The 16,370-nt window shown below is 35.9% G+C and overlaps 1 protein-coding gene across 3 annotated transcripts in view; it reads left to right on the top strand.

The window, feature by feature from the left end:
- The window catches only part of Cdk8 (cyclin dependent kinase 8), a 121,208-nt gene that overhangs the window by 29,874 nt on the left and 74,964 nt on the right, over positions 1-16,370 (top strand). The window lies entirely within an intron of this gene.

The raw sequence follows: 16,370 nt of genomic DNA, 5'->3' as shown, positions 1-16,370 counted from the left end.
ATCAGTAGACTTCTTTTTGTCCACAGAAAAATCAGATTTCTAGAGATATTCAAAGTGGTCTTGATTTACATAAAGACATACCAGGAATCAATGTCTAAACTGGTATGACCTCCTTATTAAACAGGGAAGACTTTGGAGATTTTAAGGAAAGATCCATTAGAAGAACATTTAAACTGGTAATTTCTTTTGCAGATCTCTCCCCATTAAATTACCTGCTGAACATGTCACAAAGGAGGAGAGAATATTTTTAAAGGCCTGAGGGTGAGAGTTAAGGGTGGTACATGGAGAATGTCTAGTGGCTGTTAGTGGTAGCATAGCTGAGTAATTTGTTGGTTCCAATGGAGAGGTCCTGTAACAATGATGGGATTTAAGGTTAATATTATAGTATCAGTTTCAGTTCATATTTTTGCAAGATTGCCCCTTAATAATTAAGAGAAAATTCTTCTTGTGAGTTTAAGGGAAAAATAGGACATTCCTCATCATATCACCTTCCTTCATTACCCACAGTCTTTTTTTCTTCACTTTGTTAGCTGATAGTAAGGACTGTTGTTTCTCTAATGTTCTTTTAAGTGACTGCTTGTTCTTACGTATAATGACTAGGGTGTGGGCCTGTGTCTGTTACTTGTATGAATGTATCAATGTGTTTTTGCGAGGCTAATTCCTACTCCAGACTTTGCTTACATGTTAAATCTACCTTTTTTGGCTTAAAGCGGTTCATAGACAGTAGTAAGAAGACAGCTCAGTCACATCTGCCTCAGGATCTCTTGATTACTATCTTAAAGGTGTTACCAAGCCTGCCCCTGAGCTTCTCCTTTCTTGATGAAAAATGAATTAGAGACTCATCTATTTCCAAAAGAGAGACTTGGTTCTTAGCTCCTATCTCTCTCCCCCAACCACACACAAAATCTATGGCTTTTCTAAAGTACTTTGGTTTCCTAGACCACACATAGGTCTTCCCATTTTTCAGCTAATTTCTTGTGTTTGAGTTTTCTGTATCTAAACTAACTGATACAGATCTGAGAGCTTTGGATTATACACACCAAAATTGTTTGTAGTTCCTTTAGCAAGGTCCTTTTATGGGACTGATAAGGAAGCTGAAATCTAAGTTTGTATTATTAATATTTTGCAATCACTGTAACCCTTTCTTATAACTGCTTTTGCAGCCATGTCTTTCATCATGCATTATTGTCTTCACCTTTAGAAAGATTTCTCTAGCTCAGAATGGAGAGTACATTGGATAGACAACTTTGAAAGGAAATAAGATAAATTGTAACTTAGGAAAGAGAGATTGATAGGGGAGAATAGTAGACAGAGCAAAGAGATATCTACAGGCCAAACTCCTGAGGTCCACATATTTTAGCCTCAGGCTCAAACTCCTGGAATTCCACATGTCAGATCTGGCCACTTGCCCTATGTGGGAAATAAAAAGGCATGGTGATGGGCAGAGAAAGGAGATTTACTACACAGCACACTGTGGAAAGGCAAAGTAAGCACTTCAGCCCATCCTCAGCCGGGTATAAACATCAGCTTTAGCTTTAAATAGAAAAATAATTAGGGCAGGGGTCAAAAGGTATGCACAGTTAAGCAGTCCCAGGTGTGTTCCATGTTCCAAGGTGGTGGCAGGCAGGTGGTCTAATATAGCTCATTGTCACAAGATTTGGTTGAGAAGTTATCATAGTCATCACTTGAGGGGAGCAATCTGGTTCCCATGAGCTGATTACTCCTATTCCAGGGGTGGTCTGTCCTGTAAGACTCCCCTGTTCCTTGTTCCTTAGGGGTATTTTCTAACCCTTGTCATAAAGATGTTATTATCACTCTGACCTTCTTGCAACCCAAGGTGGCTGTGGGAGAAAATGGCTTAGAACAAAGACATTGCAAAATGGAAGCAGGGATGCTGGCTTTTCTGCGCCTTTAGCAATTTGTGGGCCCAAGTAATGAGTCAGTGATTTTTCAGCAAAATTAGTTTTTTGGTTTTTTTAAAAGTGTATTACTAAGGTTTGAACTCAGGGCATTGCTCTTACCAGACAGATGCTCTACCACTGGAGCCACACTCCCAGTCCTTTTGTTTTTAGTTTGATTTTCCAGATGGTCTCCAACTAACTTCCTCCTCACTTGGTCTGGAACTGCAGTCTTCCTATCTTCACTTCCCTAGTAGTTGGGAGTACAGATATTTTAACTGTTAATTCAAAACTTCCATTGAGTGTTTTATGGATACTTTAAACTCAGCATATTCTTTGATCAATCCAGAGATTTATCAGGTTTTTGTTTGTTTGCCTGAGGTGCCAAGTACATGCTAGCCAAGTGCTCTACCACTGAGCTACATTCCCAGCCTTTTATTGGTGCTTTTAATGAAATGATGTTTGGCATTGTTGGTCCTCTCTTATTTGTTTTCTTTCTTATTTTAGTACGTATGTATTCTACTTTATGCATGTTGTGTTTTTTCCTATGTATGTATATGTGTATATCTTTGACTCTTACATTTTTTTTATTTCTACATCCTTAAAAAAATTTTTAAAGCTATAGCGTTAGTGGCATTCTACAAATTGTGGTAATTTCAGATTTTTTTTTTTTTTTTGCAATGCTAAGGAACCAACACAGGGCAGGAGCTCTATTTACTATCATTTATTTCAAAATTGGCTCCTTTTTTTTTTTGTAATTTTCATTCCAATATTGAATAATTTCATTTTACTATGGCCAGAGAACATACGCTTTATGATTTCAATTCCTGAATATTTTTGGAAACTTCCTTTTATGACCCAACATATGGTCAATTTTTGTAAGTGTTTTATATGTTTAAACAGCATGTGTATCTGTGTATCTGCAGCTATTGAGTAATGTTTTTATATGTATCTATTAGGTCAAATTTAATTGGAATTTTATCATTATAAATTCACTATTTAATAATATCTTTTGTCTTCACTGTTACTTCGTTACTAATACAGCTATACCTGGATTTCTGTTGGGTTTATGTTTGCTATGGTGAACCACTTCTCCTTTTACTTTAATTCTTTTTGTAACCTTATGTTTTAGTTATGTCTCTGTACAACTATATTTTAGATTTTTAAAATCATGTCCAACAAGCATGTAATTAGTTTACACTTATTACACTTACTGATACATTTCATTTCAGTCTTTCATGTGTTTTGTTTTTTTCTCTACCTTTTAAATATTATTGTTCTATTTTCCTTCCTTTATTAACTTGGAGGTTCTATACTCTTGCTATTCCTTTAATGGTTATTCCAGAGATTAAAATACTTAACTTTTGATTTATCAATTCATGGGGATGGGGTGGGACTGCAGCTTGAACTCAGGGCTTCACACAGATCTCCAGCCCTTTTTTCTGTGGTTATTTTGGAGATAGGGTCTTGCTTTTATTTTTGCTTAGGCCTGGAGCCTGGATCCTCCTATTTTAGGCTTCCTACTGTATCTGGGAGATGAGATAGGCACACATGCCCCAGCTGTTGGTTGAGATGGCGTCTATTGCACTTTCTTTGCCCAGGCTGGTCTTGAATTGCAGTCTTCCTGATCTCAGTCTCCCAAGTAGCTAGGATTACAGGTGTGAGCCAGTGGCACCTGGCTATATGTACTCTTGCCAAACAATTCAATATGAGACTGTTCCAACTCCATATACTTTTGCATCCCAGGCTTAATGTGACAATTATATTTTAATTCTGTCTATACCTTATAAGAGATTATCACTTGTATTCATTTAGAATGGACCACCTTTAGAGTTTATTTCTTCCTATATTTTCTTGCTTTTCTTTGGGATTATTTTCTTTCTGTCTGAAGAAGTTTTTTTTTTTTAGCATTTTCTTAAGTGTGGAACTGTTGATGAGTTTCATGCTTTAGATTATCTGAAAATGCCATCACCATCATTTTCCTTTCAGTCATGAAGGATACTTAACTGGGTAGAGAATTCTAGGGTAGCTATTGTTTTCTATCAGTTTTTTAAAGCTATTCCTACTCTTCTGATTTCTACTGTGTTCATCCAGAAATCAATTGTCAATATAACTGTTGCTTTGCAGGTAATTTGGCTTTTCCCCTTGGCTGCTTTTAATGTTTTCTTGCATTGGTTTTTATTTTTTTTAAGCAAATTTTCTAAGAATATGTTTTTCTTTTTAATTTAATGCTGTTGTGATTCATAATGTTTCAGAACCTAACTTGATGTCATTAGTTTTAGGATATTCTTAGCCATTGTCTCTTTAAAATATTGTTTGTGTCCTCCTTCTCTCTTCTGTGTCCTTGTAGGACTCAGTTATGTTAGCCCTTTTCATCTGTATTGTTTGTTATCCTCTTTATGATTTTTTTCATGTTGTCATGACATTTTTATTTTTTAATATTTTCCTCCGATATTTCTTCTAGTTCATTAATTATTCTTTCTATCATACTGCATTTCTTAAATCCATCAGCTGTCAAATAGTTACATTTTTCAGCTTTAGAATTTTTCTCAAAGATTTGTTGTTTCCTTTTCTTTTTCCTTTTGTGGTGCTGAAGATCCAATCCATGACTTTGCTTATGCTAGCAAGTGCACCACCATTGAACTACATCCCCAATCCCTGTTGTATCCTATTTCTGGAGACTTTGTTAGAACTGCTTTTTATCACCTTGACTATTATATGCACAGTTAAAGACTGCATAGACTTTCTAGAGTCCATGTGAGTCTGTTTGTAGTTTGTACAAGTTTTGTTCTCTCCTCATATGCCTGGTTATTTTATAATATGCTTGGTTATTTTATGTTTTAGACATTGTGTTTAAATTTTTCTTGAGAAATAACTTGACACTTAGGAGATGGTTTCTTCCAACAGTGAGCACTATTGTTTGGTGTCTGAAAGAGCTTTAGGACTCTACCAAAAACCATATGGACATTTCCTGCTTCCTCCCTGGCAGAAAAGTCCTGTTCCTCAGACCTTAAAGGTTTTTTATGTTTTTTGGTGGGATTGGTGTTTGACACAGAGCTTCATGGCTTGCAAAGCTGGCACTCTACTGTTTGAGCCACACCTCCAGTCCATTTTGCTCTGTTTATTTTGGATATGGGATCTTGAGAACTATTTGCCTAGAATATCCTTAATTTTTATCACATAAACCCCAAAAGGATATTTGTATAATTTAGCTTTTCAAACCTCTTTCTCTTCAGCTATTATTAAATCCTGAATTAACTTGTTAATTATTTCTTCTTACAACATATAAATCAGTTTTTCTTTCATTATAGTTTTGCTTATAAAGTCTTATGCTAGTGATATTCTACATTTTAGTTTGCTAAAAATAATTACAATATTTCAAATGAAATGCTTAATAAAACTGTAAAAGCCAATCCAAAGATAATCTGTTCAGACTGAGGCAGGGACAGACCTTGATTCTCCCTTTGACCCTTGTAGTTCCTCATTGAAATTTTAAGGCTCTATGAAAGTTTGAAAAACTTAGCTCAGAAGAAAATCTCATATTAAGAGCTTTCAAACATATTTAAGGCATATAAAATGATCCAATAAAAATACAATGAACCTTTATCTTCTCCTTAACATTAGAAAATTAAAGCTCTTTGACTACCTTTATGTGGTGGGAAAGTAATACCCCATCCCCACTCCCACAATGATGTCTGTGTCTTATTCCCTAGAACCTTTGAATATGGCAAAGGGGAATTAAATTTGCAGATACAAGTGAGATTTTAATCAGTTGACCTTCAAAATGGAAGACTATTCTTGGTTTTCTGGGTGGGTTAAACATAACAACAAGGGTGCTTAAAAGTGGGAAAAAAATACAGAAGTCAAGGAAGAGCTAGGACAGCAGAAGTAAGGTCAGAGCAATTGGATATGAGAACTTGACTCACTGTCCCCTGTCTTCAAGATAGAGGAAAGGTCCATACACAAAGGAATGTGGTGACTGTGGCTAGAAGCTGGAAACAAATAGGGAAGTTGATTGTCTTCTAGAACCCACAGAAGAGAGTATAGCATGTTAGCATCATTGTTTTAGCTCAGTGAGACCCATGTTGGACTACCTGCATATAAATATGTAAGAATTTGTTGTTTAAGCCCAGTTTGTGATAATTTGTTACAACAGTCGACAGCAAGTGTACCCTCCTTGATCAGACTTAGATCCTTTATCCTAGAAGTAATCAACATACTAGGATTTTACTTCCTATGAATACCTTTATGTTAATGCCATATGTATGTTTCCCTAAACAGTATGGAATGCTGTATGTTTAAACTTCATAAGAATTTCATAAAAATTTTGTAGGATGATGTACACTGTATATAACAGTATAAATCTTAAACATTGTTTTTGATCTTTAAACATTGTACATGCTCATACATGTAGCTACACATTACTCATTTACTTTTGTAAATTCCATTGTAACTTGTGAACTTTTCTCTTCTTTTGATGAACATTTGCATTGTTTGATAAACACATAAGTGTTTTTTGTACTTTTTAAAAATTAGTATTTTAAAATTGAAAAAATTTTCCAGGTGAGTGCAGTGGCTCATATCTATAATGTCAGCTATCTTGGAGGAAGAAGTCAGGCGGATCAGATTGAGCAAAAAGTTAGCAAAATCCCATCTCAATAAATAAGCTGGCAAGATGGCACACACCTGTAATTCTAGCTACTTGGGAGGCATTAGTAGGATTGAGGTCTGAGGCTGGTCCCAGGCAAAAATGTGAGACCCTATCTAAAAAATAAGCAAAGCAAAAAGTGTATGTGGTAGGGGAAAGGGGGCAACTGGGAGTGTGTCTCAAGTGGAAGAGCACCTGCTTAGCTAGTGCAAGGCCCTAAGCTTAAATCCCAGCACTGCTCCCCCACCCAAAAAAGACATTGCATAAAAATCCTTATTTTTGGCCTACCTAAAAACTTAAGAATAGTCACAAACAATTTTCACTGCTTTCCAGTGCAGTACCCATTTAGCCACATGTGTCTGTGTAAGTGTAAACTTAAACTAACTACAATGAGACTAGGCACTAGGGCTCACATGTGTAATCCTAGCTACTTGGGAGGTAGAGATCACGAGGTTCATAAGTCAGGAGCATCCCAAGCAAAAAGTTGGTGAGATCCTATCTCAACCACTAAAAAGCTGGGCATTGTGGTGCATGCTGTCATTCCAGCTATGCAGGAAGCATAAGCAGGAAGATCACAGAAATGCTCTGTGAAAAATAGCAAAAGCAAAAAGGACTGGGGGGCTCAAGTGGTGAAGTGCGTGCCTAACAAGTACAAGGCCCTGAGTTCAAACCCCAGTGCCCCCCCACCAATAAATTAACTGAAATGAATTAAATTGTAAAGTTCAGTACCTCAATCACGCTAGTCTGTTTCAAGTGCTCAGTACTTCTGTGAAGCTGGTGACTACTGTGTTAGACAAAGCAGACATAGAACACTTCCGTCTTATAGAATGTTCTGTTAGAATATGCTTTTCAGTTCACCAAAGTTCCCATATCTAATAGAGGACACTCAGAAGCCAGGTTGTCTAGTTTTAATCTCAACTAGATGTGCAACCTTGGCTAAGTAGCATACCTCTGTGACCCATCAGTTTTCTCATCTGTACATAGAGCTAATTGCTTGGTCTCAGAATTACATATCTTAATATATAAGAAGTACATATACATAAATTTTGGTCAGTTTTATTATTATCCTGGTTGACAATTGAGTTCACTGCCTCTCCCACAGGTCCAATAACAAAACTTATTCTGGGCACTGAATGCCCTTGTAAATACCACCCTATCTTTCACATTCTGCTTCTGCTTAACTGACTTGCTAATGACACCATTCTGTTTGCTAAAAGTGGACACTTTCATGTATTATCATGTAATGATTAAGACTTTAGGTTCTGGAATCTGCCTGACTTGCTGGCTATGTGACCTTGAGCAAGTTATATAATTTCCCTGGACTTCAGTTCGTTTAGGTGTAAAATGGGAATAAAAAAGAAGCTTTGTGAGAGGGTAGTTCTGAGAAATAATTGAATCAGCAGTTTACTGTGCTTTTAACAGTGTTAGGAACAATTTAGTCATTCAATAAATACCTCCTCTTACCATCATCATTTTATATTTGAGCAGCACTTTTCCCTTTCTGAAGTATTTTCTTAGCTTTTGATTTATTATTCTTTATAGGTTTTTATTCTGTATGCATGGCTGTTGCAGTCAAATGCTCTACCATTGAGCTATTATACTCTCTGCCCCATGCATGGCTTTTCCTTCCCATTCTTCTGTGAGAATTTCTTCTTCTACACCAAATGTAAATGTTGAGTTCCTCATGTGAGCTCAACTTCCCTAATCTGAAATGTTCCAGAATCTGAACCTTTTTGAGTGCCGACATGATGCTCAGTTGGTAAGATCTATAAATATTCCAAAATCCAAAAGAGTCTGAAATCTGAAAAGACTTCTGGTTTTAATCTGGTTTCAAATAAGAAATGCTTAACCTATATTTGGATCCCTAAAAGCATGCGTTGCAGACCTTCTTTTTTACCTTCCCTTTACACTCTCCTGAAGTGATTATCTTCCACTTGGAGACTTCAAATACCATTTCCGTGCTATGGGCTGTCACATTTACATTGCTAGCCCAGACATCTGTTCTGAGCTCTAGACCCAGTTATTTAATTGTCTACATGCTCCTAGGTTGATGTTTCATGATTTTCTGAAATTGAACATGTTCCAATTTGAATTTATTCTTAGTATTTGTAATTACTGGCAGCACAGTTCACTCAGTTGCTTATGTTGTTAATTTGGAAATTACCTTGGGTAGTTTTATCTTTTAATTTCCAGACTCTCTTCACTCACCAACAACTATTGATCTGTATGTCCAAAATACAGTTTCATCTGTTCACTTCGCTTTATGGAATTCGATAATTATCTCTTTATTTAATTGGACATCTTCTCTAGTACTAATGTAGACCATGCTCCTGTCATCCCTTGGCTAAAAGACAGTCTTATGTTTTGTTTTCTATTTTTATTGTAGTATAACACATATGATGTAAAGTTTACTATCTTAAACATTATTAAGTTGTGTAGTTTAGTAGTATTAAATAAATTGATGTTGTGTGATACCAACTATCCATCTTCAGAACTTTTTTTTTTTTTTTTTGGTGATACTGGAGTTGGAACTCAGGTCTTAATACTTGCTAGCTGGTGCTCTGCCACTTGAGCCATGTCTCCAGCCTCTTCAGAACAGAAGACAGAAAACTGAAACTCTGAACCCACTGAACACTCATCATTCCTGTTTATCCAGGCCCTGGCCCATCATCATCTTTTTTTTTTTTTTTTTTTGGTATATGAATTTAAACTTCTCGAGGTATCTTATGAGGGAAATTATACAGTATTTGTGAGCCATATCCTCCTCTCCCCACTGAAAGTGTTTTAAAACTAATTATTAATACGTATTAATTGTATATATTAGTGGGGTTTCACTGTGATATTTCCATAAATGCATATATCATACTTTGACTGTATTCACCTTTCCAACTACCCTTTCTTACCCATTCCTTGATCCCATCTTCCTCTGTTTCCCTTACCTTTTCCTAGTAGTTCCTTTACTACTTTCAGGTCATCTTTGTTTTTTAAATTTTTAATTAGCATAAATTAATTGTACAAAGGGGTTTCATTTTGATATTTATAAACTGTATATAATGAACTTTGGACAAATTCACCCAATCTGTATTGCTCTTTGTTAATCCCCCTTCTTCCTCCCCACTCCTTTTTAACAGTTTTTGGTAGGTTTTGTTGTGCTAGTTTCATACATACTGTAATGTACTTCTATAATATTCACGGCCCTTCACCCCTGTCATCCTCCCCTTTCCCCACCTCCCACGTACTCCCACCCTCCTGCAGCAGTTTCCCTGTTATGATCATGTCATAGTATTATTTCTTCTTAGTTCTCGGTTCTGCATATGAGCAAAAGTGTGATGTTTGTCTTTCTGAGTTTAGCTTATCTCACTTAACATGAAGATCTCCATTTCCATCCATTTTCCTGCAAATGACATAATTTCATTCTTCTTTTTGGCTAAGTAATGCTCCATTGTATGATGTGCCACATTTTCTGTATGTAATTATCAGATGTTAGGCACCTAAGCTGGTTCCTTATCTTGGCTATTTTAAACAGTGCTGCTATAAACATGGGTGTACAGTATCTCTCTTTTATGTTGATTTTCATTCCTTTGGATATATGCCCAAGGATAGTATAGCAGGGTCATATGGTAGTTCTATTTTTAGTGTCTTGAGGAACTAAAAAAAATCTATACCAATTTCCATACTGGGTGGACTAATTCACATTTCCACCTGCTTTTTTGTTTGTTTGTTTTCCTTATTCTAGCTTCTACATGTGAGAGAAAGCATGTTATAGTTGTCTTTTTTTGCATCTGGCTTATTTCACTTAATGCAGTGACCTAATTCCATCCATTTTCATACAAATGAAATGGGTTCATTACTTCTTCTATTCCTTATTGTCTGTATCCACTTAGCTATTGATTTGTACCTAGGTTAATTCCATAGTTGGCTGTTGAAAATAGTGCTGCAGTAAACATGAGTATCTCTCATATATTCTAACTTCATTTCCTTTGGGTATACAACAGAAATAGTTATAGCAGGCTCATATAGTAGTGCTCATTTTAGTTTTTTGAGAAAATTATATCACACTTTTATATTATAAAGAAATTTAATTATTTTATAAAAACCATTAAGTCATAATTTCAGGCAGCCTTTGGTTACAGTACTCTAGGCACAATACCTCATTTTGTCATTAAGGTTCCAGGTTTTCTTTCCCTCTTTACCTGTTGTTGTCAGCATCAACTTCATCTTAAGACAGTTTCCTTTCATGGGTGCAAAATACTTAGCACATGTGCTTCCTGAGGAAATTGTCTCTTCCTGTGCTTTTCTTTTATTATCAGGAAGTTCATCCAGTTTTCTTTATCTTATGAATAACTGGTCAAAATCGGTTCATAACTTGTTCTGGAACAGCTATTACTGAACAGATAAGAATAACAAGATTACCTTTGAATCAACCTAACAGAGAGTCTGGGAGGATGGGATCATCTTTTGAGTCATATATTTAATTAGGTGAAAGACAAACCTGGGCAAAATCCGTATTCTATAAAGGAAGAATCATGAGAAATGGATATTAGGTAGGTGATCAGATAGTATTAACTATTACAGGATGCTAAGTCCTGTGACAATTCTTTCTACTGTTTCCTGAAGGTATCCCTTCTCCTCTAAGCTTTACTTCCTCTTGAGTCTTATGCTTCTTGTTCTGGTGTTCCTATTGTTCTGAATGTGGGCATATTACTTAATTGGTATTCAGCTCTGTGTTCATTTAGTAATGTTTCATAGACATTTCCCCCTTTTTAATGGCTTAGCTTCAGATAGCATTCCTGTGACTTCAGTGTTTGTTTTGGTCTCTAGCCTTTGTTTCTCTATTTTTCCACTGAAGGTCTGTATATTAATGTCATCTCAAGCTTATTTTTTTCTAAAACCAATTCTTTGACAGTTTGTGACTTACTATGTTCATCTTCCATCCAGGTAGTCCCAGGTCACATTGGTTATTTTTCCTTAAGGGACATGAATTTATACTTTTCTGTTATTTTTATTTTCATTCTCTCTTCCTAAATTGTGACCATCTTAAAAGGCAAAGGCTAGGTTGAGTTTTATCTTTGTATCTCCATCAGCAGTCACAATGCTTACCACATTCTAGATGCTTAGTAAAAAATGAAAAAGAAGACTACTATACATTAGAACCTCAAGTTGGATGGTGAAAGAGAAAATGTAGAGATGGATACAAAGAATTGATAAGATTTGTTGGCCCAATATCAGATCATTAAGAAATGATTAAAAGCTGGTCATGACGTACATGCCTATCATCCCAGCTACTCAGGAGGTGGAGGCAGGAGCATTGCCAGTTGAAGGCCAGCCCAGGCAAAGGTAGCAACACCCTGTCTCAAAAATCTAACGAAAGAAACTGTAAAACAAAAGGGCTGGGTGCATGGCTCAAGTGCTAGAGTATTTCCATAGTATCCGGAGGTCCTTGGTTCAATCCCCAGTACTGCAAAAGAACAAGAAAAGTCTAATGAGTGACTGAACCATCCAGCTGAATGTGAGATTGGTGCTGTTGTAAGCATAAATAGGGAATCAGGAAGACATTTGGGAGTTTCAAATGCAGGTATGAGGCAACAGTAGAATAATAAAAAATTGATGCTGTCTGGTAGCTGATTGGAATATGGGGCTAAGAATTCATTCTCCTTTATTCATTCCTGGGAATGTGCAGTGTCACGCTGTGCTAGGGAGACTTACATGTTACTGTATTTAATCTCTATAGTATATGTTAATAGTATTGCTTTTGAAGTGAGCAACATGAACTTCAGAGAGGAAGAATGATATGAAACTGTTGATTTGAGAAGAGTGGCTTGATTTTATTATTCAGAGTAAGGCAGAACTTGGAGGCAAAGAATCCTCTTGGATATCTGTCCTTTAAACCTGAAATAGGATGGTATGAATAAGGGATGGTAATAGGTTGGATAAACAGGGATTTGATAACGTACTAGATAGATAGATTTTTTGAAAAACAACACACAGGTCAGGTAAATAGTGAACCATAGAGCTTGGTAAAAGCTGACAAAACTTGGAGACTACACAACCTGGAGATTAGGCCAAAAGGTTTGGAATTTCCAGACATGGAAGGAGATCCCTGTGGAAGGACTCTCCTATTGTCCTCTCCTCAACTGCTTTCATAGTCTAGAGTTTGAAGGTTGAGGGAAGGATCTAGAGTCTTTGCAGGTGTTAATTTTCTAACTTGCCATGGCATGTCTATCACTTTAACCTCTTATTCACCAGTTTTCCTAAAACTTATTTAATTTTTCCACTTGGATTTCATTTTGTATATAAATTGTACAATAATTTTACCTCAATTGTCTGACCTACAACTTTGAGAATAGGTCTTTTCTGAGAAATACAATTCAGAATTACATGCCAAAGAGCTTTCCCAAGCTTCTGCTGACATAGTCTGAATACTTTGCCAGTTCACCTTGAAAAAAAAGCAAACATTAGAACATATGCTAACTTATATCTGAGGCTAATGTGTTTTGGAAAATTAGGTTACTGAGATGCAGTAGCTTAGATATTTTTATAGGTCTGTTTCATGTCTAGATCACTGCTTAAATTCAACATAGATACTGTAATTGCAGAGTTGACCTTCATGCAGGCATCCTTATTCTTAGAATCAAGTATATATATACGTTGTCATCGTGAGATCCTTTCTAATAATAGGAATGAAGACAAGTTACCCGTATGGGCAACAAGCTAGTCTTTGCAATGCATTGATGTGTAATATAGAAAAACTCAGCATTGTATTCATAAATATATATTTCCTTTCCATTTTAACCAGATGACTGTTTTCTAACAGTAGGTCTTTCCTTGAGATATTGATTCAAGAACAGTTTTATAATTACTTAATTACAAACTTACAACAGCATATGTAAAACCTAATAAATACTATTGCACAAAATATTGTGACCTTTTATGTGAAAACTGTCATTAGAAGCATTTACCTCTTTAAAGATCCAAAAAATCAATTTAATAGTGCTAACAAAGCTTGTCAGATATGGAGAAGATGTTAAGTGTTTTTTTCAGTACAGAGAATCTAAGTTGTTTAAACTTCTTGTTCTGTGATGTTTTTCCTCTATTTCAAAACAAAGCTTATAATTTGTTAAACCACTGTTTTACGAACAATTTAAACTTGTTTAGCTCTTTAGTATTCTTAAGTCTGATACAATGAAAACATCACAAAGCTGTGAATGCTGTAAATAAAACTTGAAACTTTTAAGCTTTTGTTGAAGGTTGATTGGTCCTTTTGTTTGTTTATTCATAGACTATATGGTAGAAATAGCTTTAAATGAAAAGTTTCTGATAGCTTACATTTGTGCTTTTCCAGATTATTTGTTAGGTAAGCAATGACAGATCAAAGTATAAGGTGATTCATTTTGTGTGTGTGTGCTCTGTGTATTAATAATAAACAATAATAATATAATAATAACATAATTATAATATATTAATAATAATAAACAAAAGTCTTTTATTAGCTCATGTAGATAGAAGATGGGTGTTCCTTCAATATGACATATTTATGCCTGTTGTGAATCTACCTAAGACTATTGTGAGTAGTAAGAAAATGTGAAAGACCTGAAAATCACTTTTCTTTGATGGGAATATTGTCTATTGACTAGACGAGCATTGTCCATTGAGGTTATATTCTCGATTCACATTACATCAGTTTGAAGTTTAGGCTCACTTCTTTCCAGCCTTGTTCCTTTGAATTTACCAGGTTTCTGTTTTCATATATATATATATATATATATATATATATTTCATATATATATATATATATATTTCATATATATATATTTGAAATAATGATAATACATTATTTTTTTTTTTACATTGTATTGCAAACATTTGTGCAACAAAGGCTAGTCTGAGAGGAGTCTGGGAAGGCAGCAGAATAGGAAGCACCAAGAATCTGTGTCTCCACAAAGTAAAAAATTGCATTGGCAGAATCTGTCCTTTGTAACTATTTCAGAACTCTGGGATCTAATGAAGACTTAAAAATTTCCAGGAAAGGCTTATTGATAAATTCCCCTTAGTTTCAGTCAGTTTCACTCTTAGTACAATATGACCTACCATATCCCACCCCTAGTCCCTTGTCAGGTAGCTGCTGGGCATGTGGTCCTGGAGCCACTTAACACATACCTTGTGGGAACCAGAGTGACTAAAAAGAAACTTATCCTCCAGTTATTGGGGATCTATGTTCTGATGCTTATGATCACTAATTGCTGCTTCTGATCGGAGTTATAGGAGGTGGATGGTTATTATTATTCATTCCTGTACAGTGAGCACATCAACCACATTCAGAACCTATTCCACCCTCCTGTTCTCCGATTTTGTAGAAGAAAAAATATAGTAAGAGAAACATGGCATTTTTGCTGGTTTAAGATAAAGATAGCTACACAGGGAGGTTCCTTGTGTTGTTTCCATTCATATATGTATTACAGCCGCAATTGGTTCATCTCTACCAGTCCTCTTCACTTCTCCCTAGTCCCTTTTCCATGGTGACCCCAACCAGTTTAAGATTTCTGTATTCATTCCTATACAGTGAGCACATCAACCACACTCAAGTTTTTGGTTCCCTTCCCTTGCCCTATCCCTCCTGTGCATGCCTCCCTTTGGTATGACCCATGTGCCACAATATTGCTGCATTTGTTTTAGGTCAATAATCTGCATATGAGGGAGAACATTGCAGCTTTTGCCAGCTGAGTCTGACTAACTTCATTTAAGATGATGTTCTCCAGTTCTATCCATTTACCTGTGAATGACAAAATTTCATTCTTCTTTGTGGCTAAGTAAAATTCCATTGTGTATAAATACCACATTTTCGTAATTCATTCGTCAGTAGTGGGGCATCTTGGATATTTCTATAGCTTAGCTACTGTGTAAACATGATTGTGCAGATGCCTGTGTAGTAACCTGACTCACATTCCCTAGGAGTGGTATTGCTGGATCATATGGAAGATCTATTTTTAGTTTTTAAAGGAGCCTTCATATCTAGCTTATATTCCCATCAGCAGTGTATGAGGATTCCTTTTTCGCCCCACATCCTTGCCAACATTTGTTATAGGTGGTGGTCTTGATGTTAGCTATTCTAACAGGAATGAGGTGGAATTTTAGTGCTGTTTTGATTTTCATTTTATGGCCAGGGATGGTGAGCATTTTTTCATGTGTTGTTTTTTAGCCATTTGGACTTCTTCCTTTGAAAAAGTTCTGTTCAGTTCATTTGCCCATTTGGCTTTTGGGTCATTGATTTGGTTGGGGGAAGTTTAGATTTTTGAGTTCCTTATATAATCTGGTTATCAGTCCCTTGTCTGGTGTATAGCTAGCAAAGATTTTTCTCCCATTCTGTGGGTGGCCTCTTCAATTTAGAGACCATTTCTTTTGTTGTGCAGCTTTTCAATTTCATGTAGTCCCATTTGTCAATCCTCTTAGTTCCTGAGCCACTTGAGTTCTACTGAGGAAGTCCTTGCCTATGTCTATTGTTTCCAGTGTATTCTCTGTTCTTTCCTGCCCTAGCTTCAGGGTTTTGGGTCTGATATTAAAGTCTTTAATCCACTTTGAGTTGACACATGTACAGGCTGACAAGCATGGATCTAGTTTCAATTTTCTGCAGGTAGATATCCAATTTTCCCAGCAACATTTGTTGAATAGGCTGTCTTCTCTCCATCATATGTTTTGACACCTTTGTCAAAAATTAGGTGAGTGTAGCTGCATGGAATCATATCCAGGTCCTCTATTCTGTTCCACTGAAGACACTGGAAATTACTGAGTCTGAAAAACAGAAAAATGTTTGAAGAAGAAAAGTGAAC

The sequence above is a fragment of the Castor canadensis genome, chromosome 10 (assembly GCF_047511655.1).
Source record: "Castor canadensis chromosome 10, mCasCan1.hap1v2, whole genome shotgun sequence".
Lineage (NCBI taxonomy): Eukaryota > Metazoa > Chordata > Mammalia > Rodentia > Castoridae > Castor > Castor canadensis.
The sequence above is the reverse complement of the archived record's forward strand: the minus strand, read 5'-3'. Positions and strand labels throughout refer to the sequence as shown.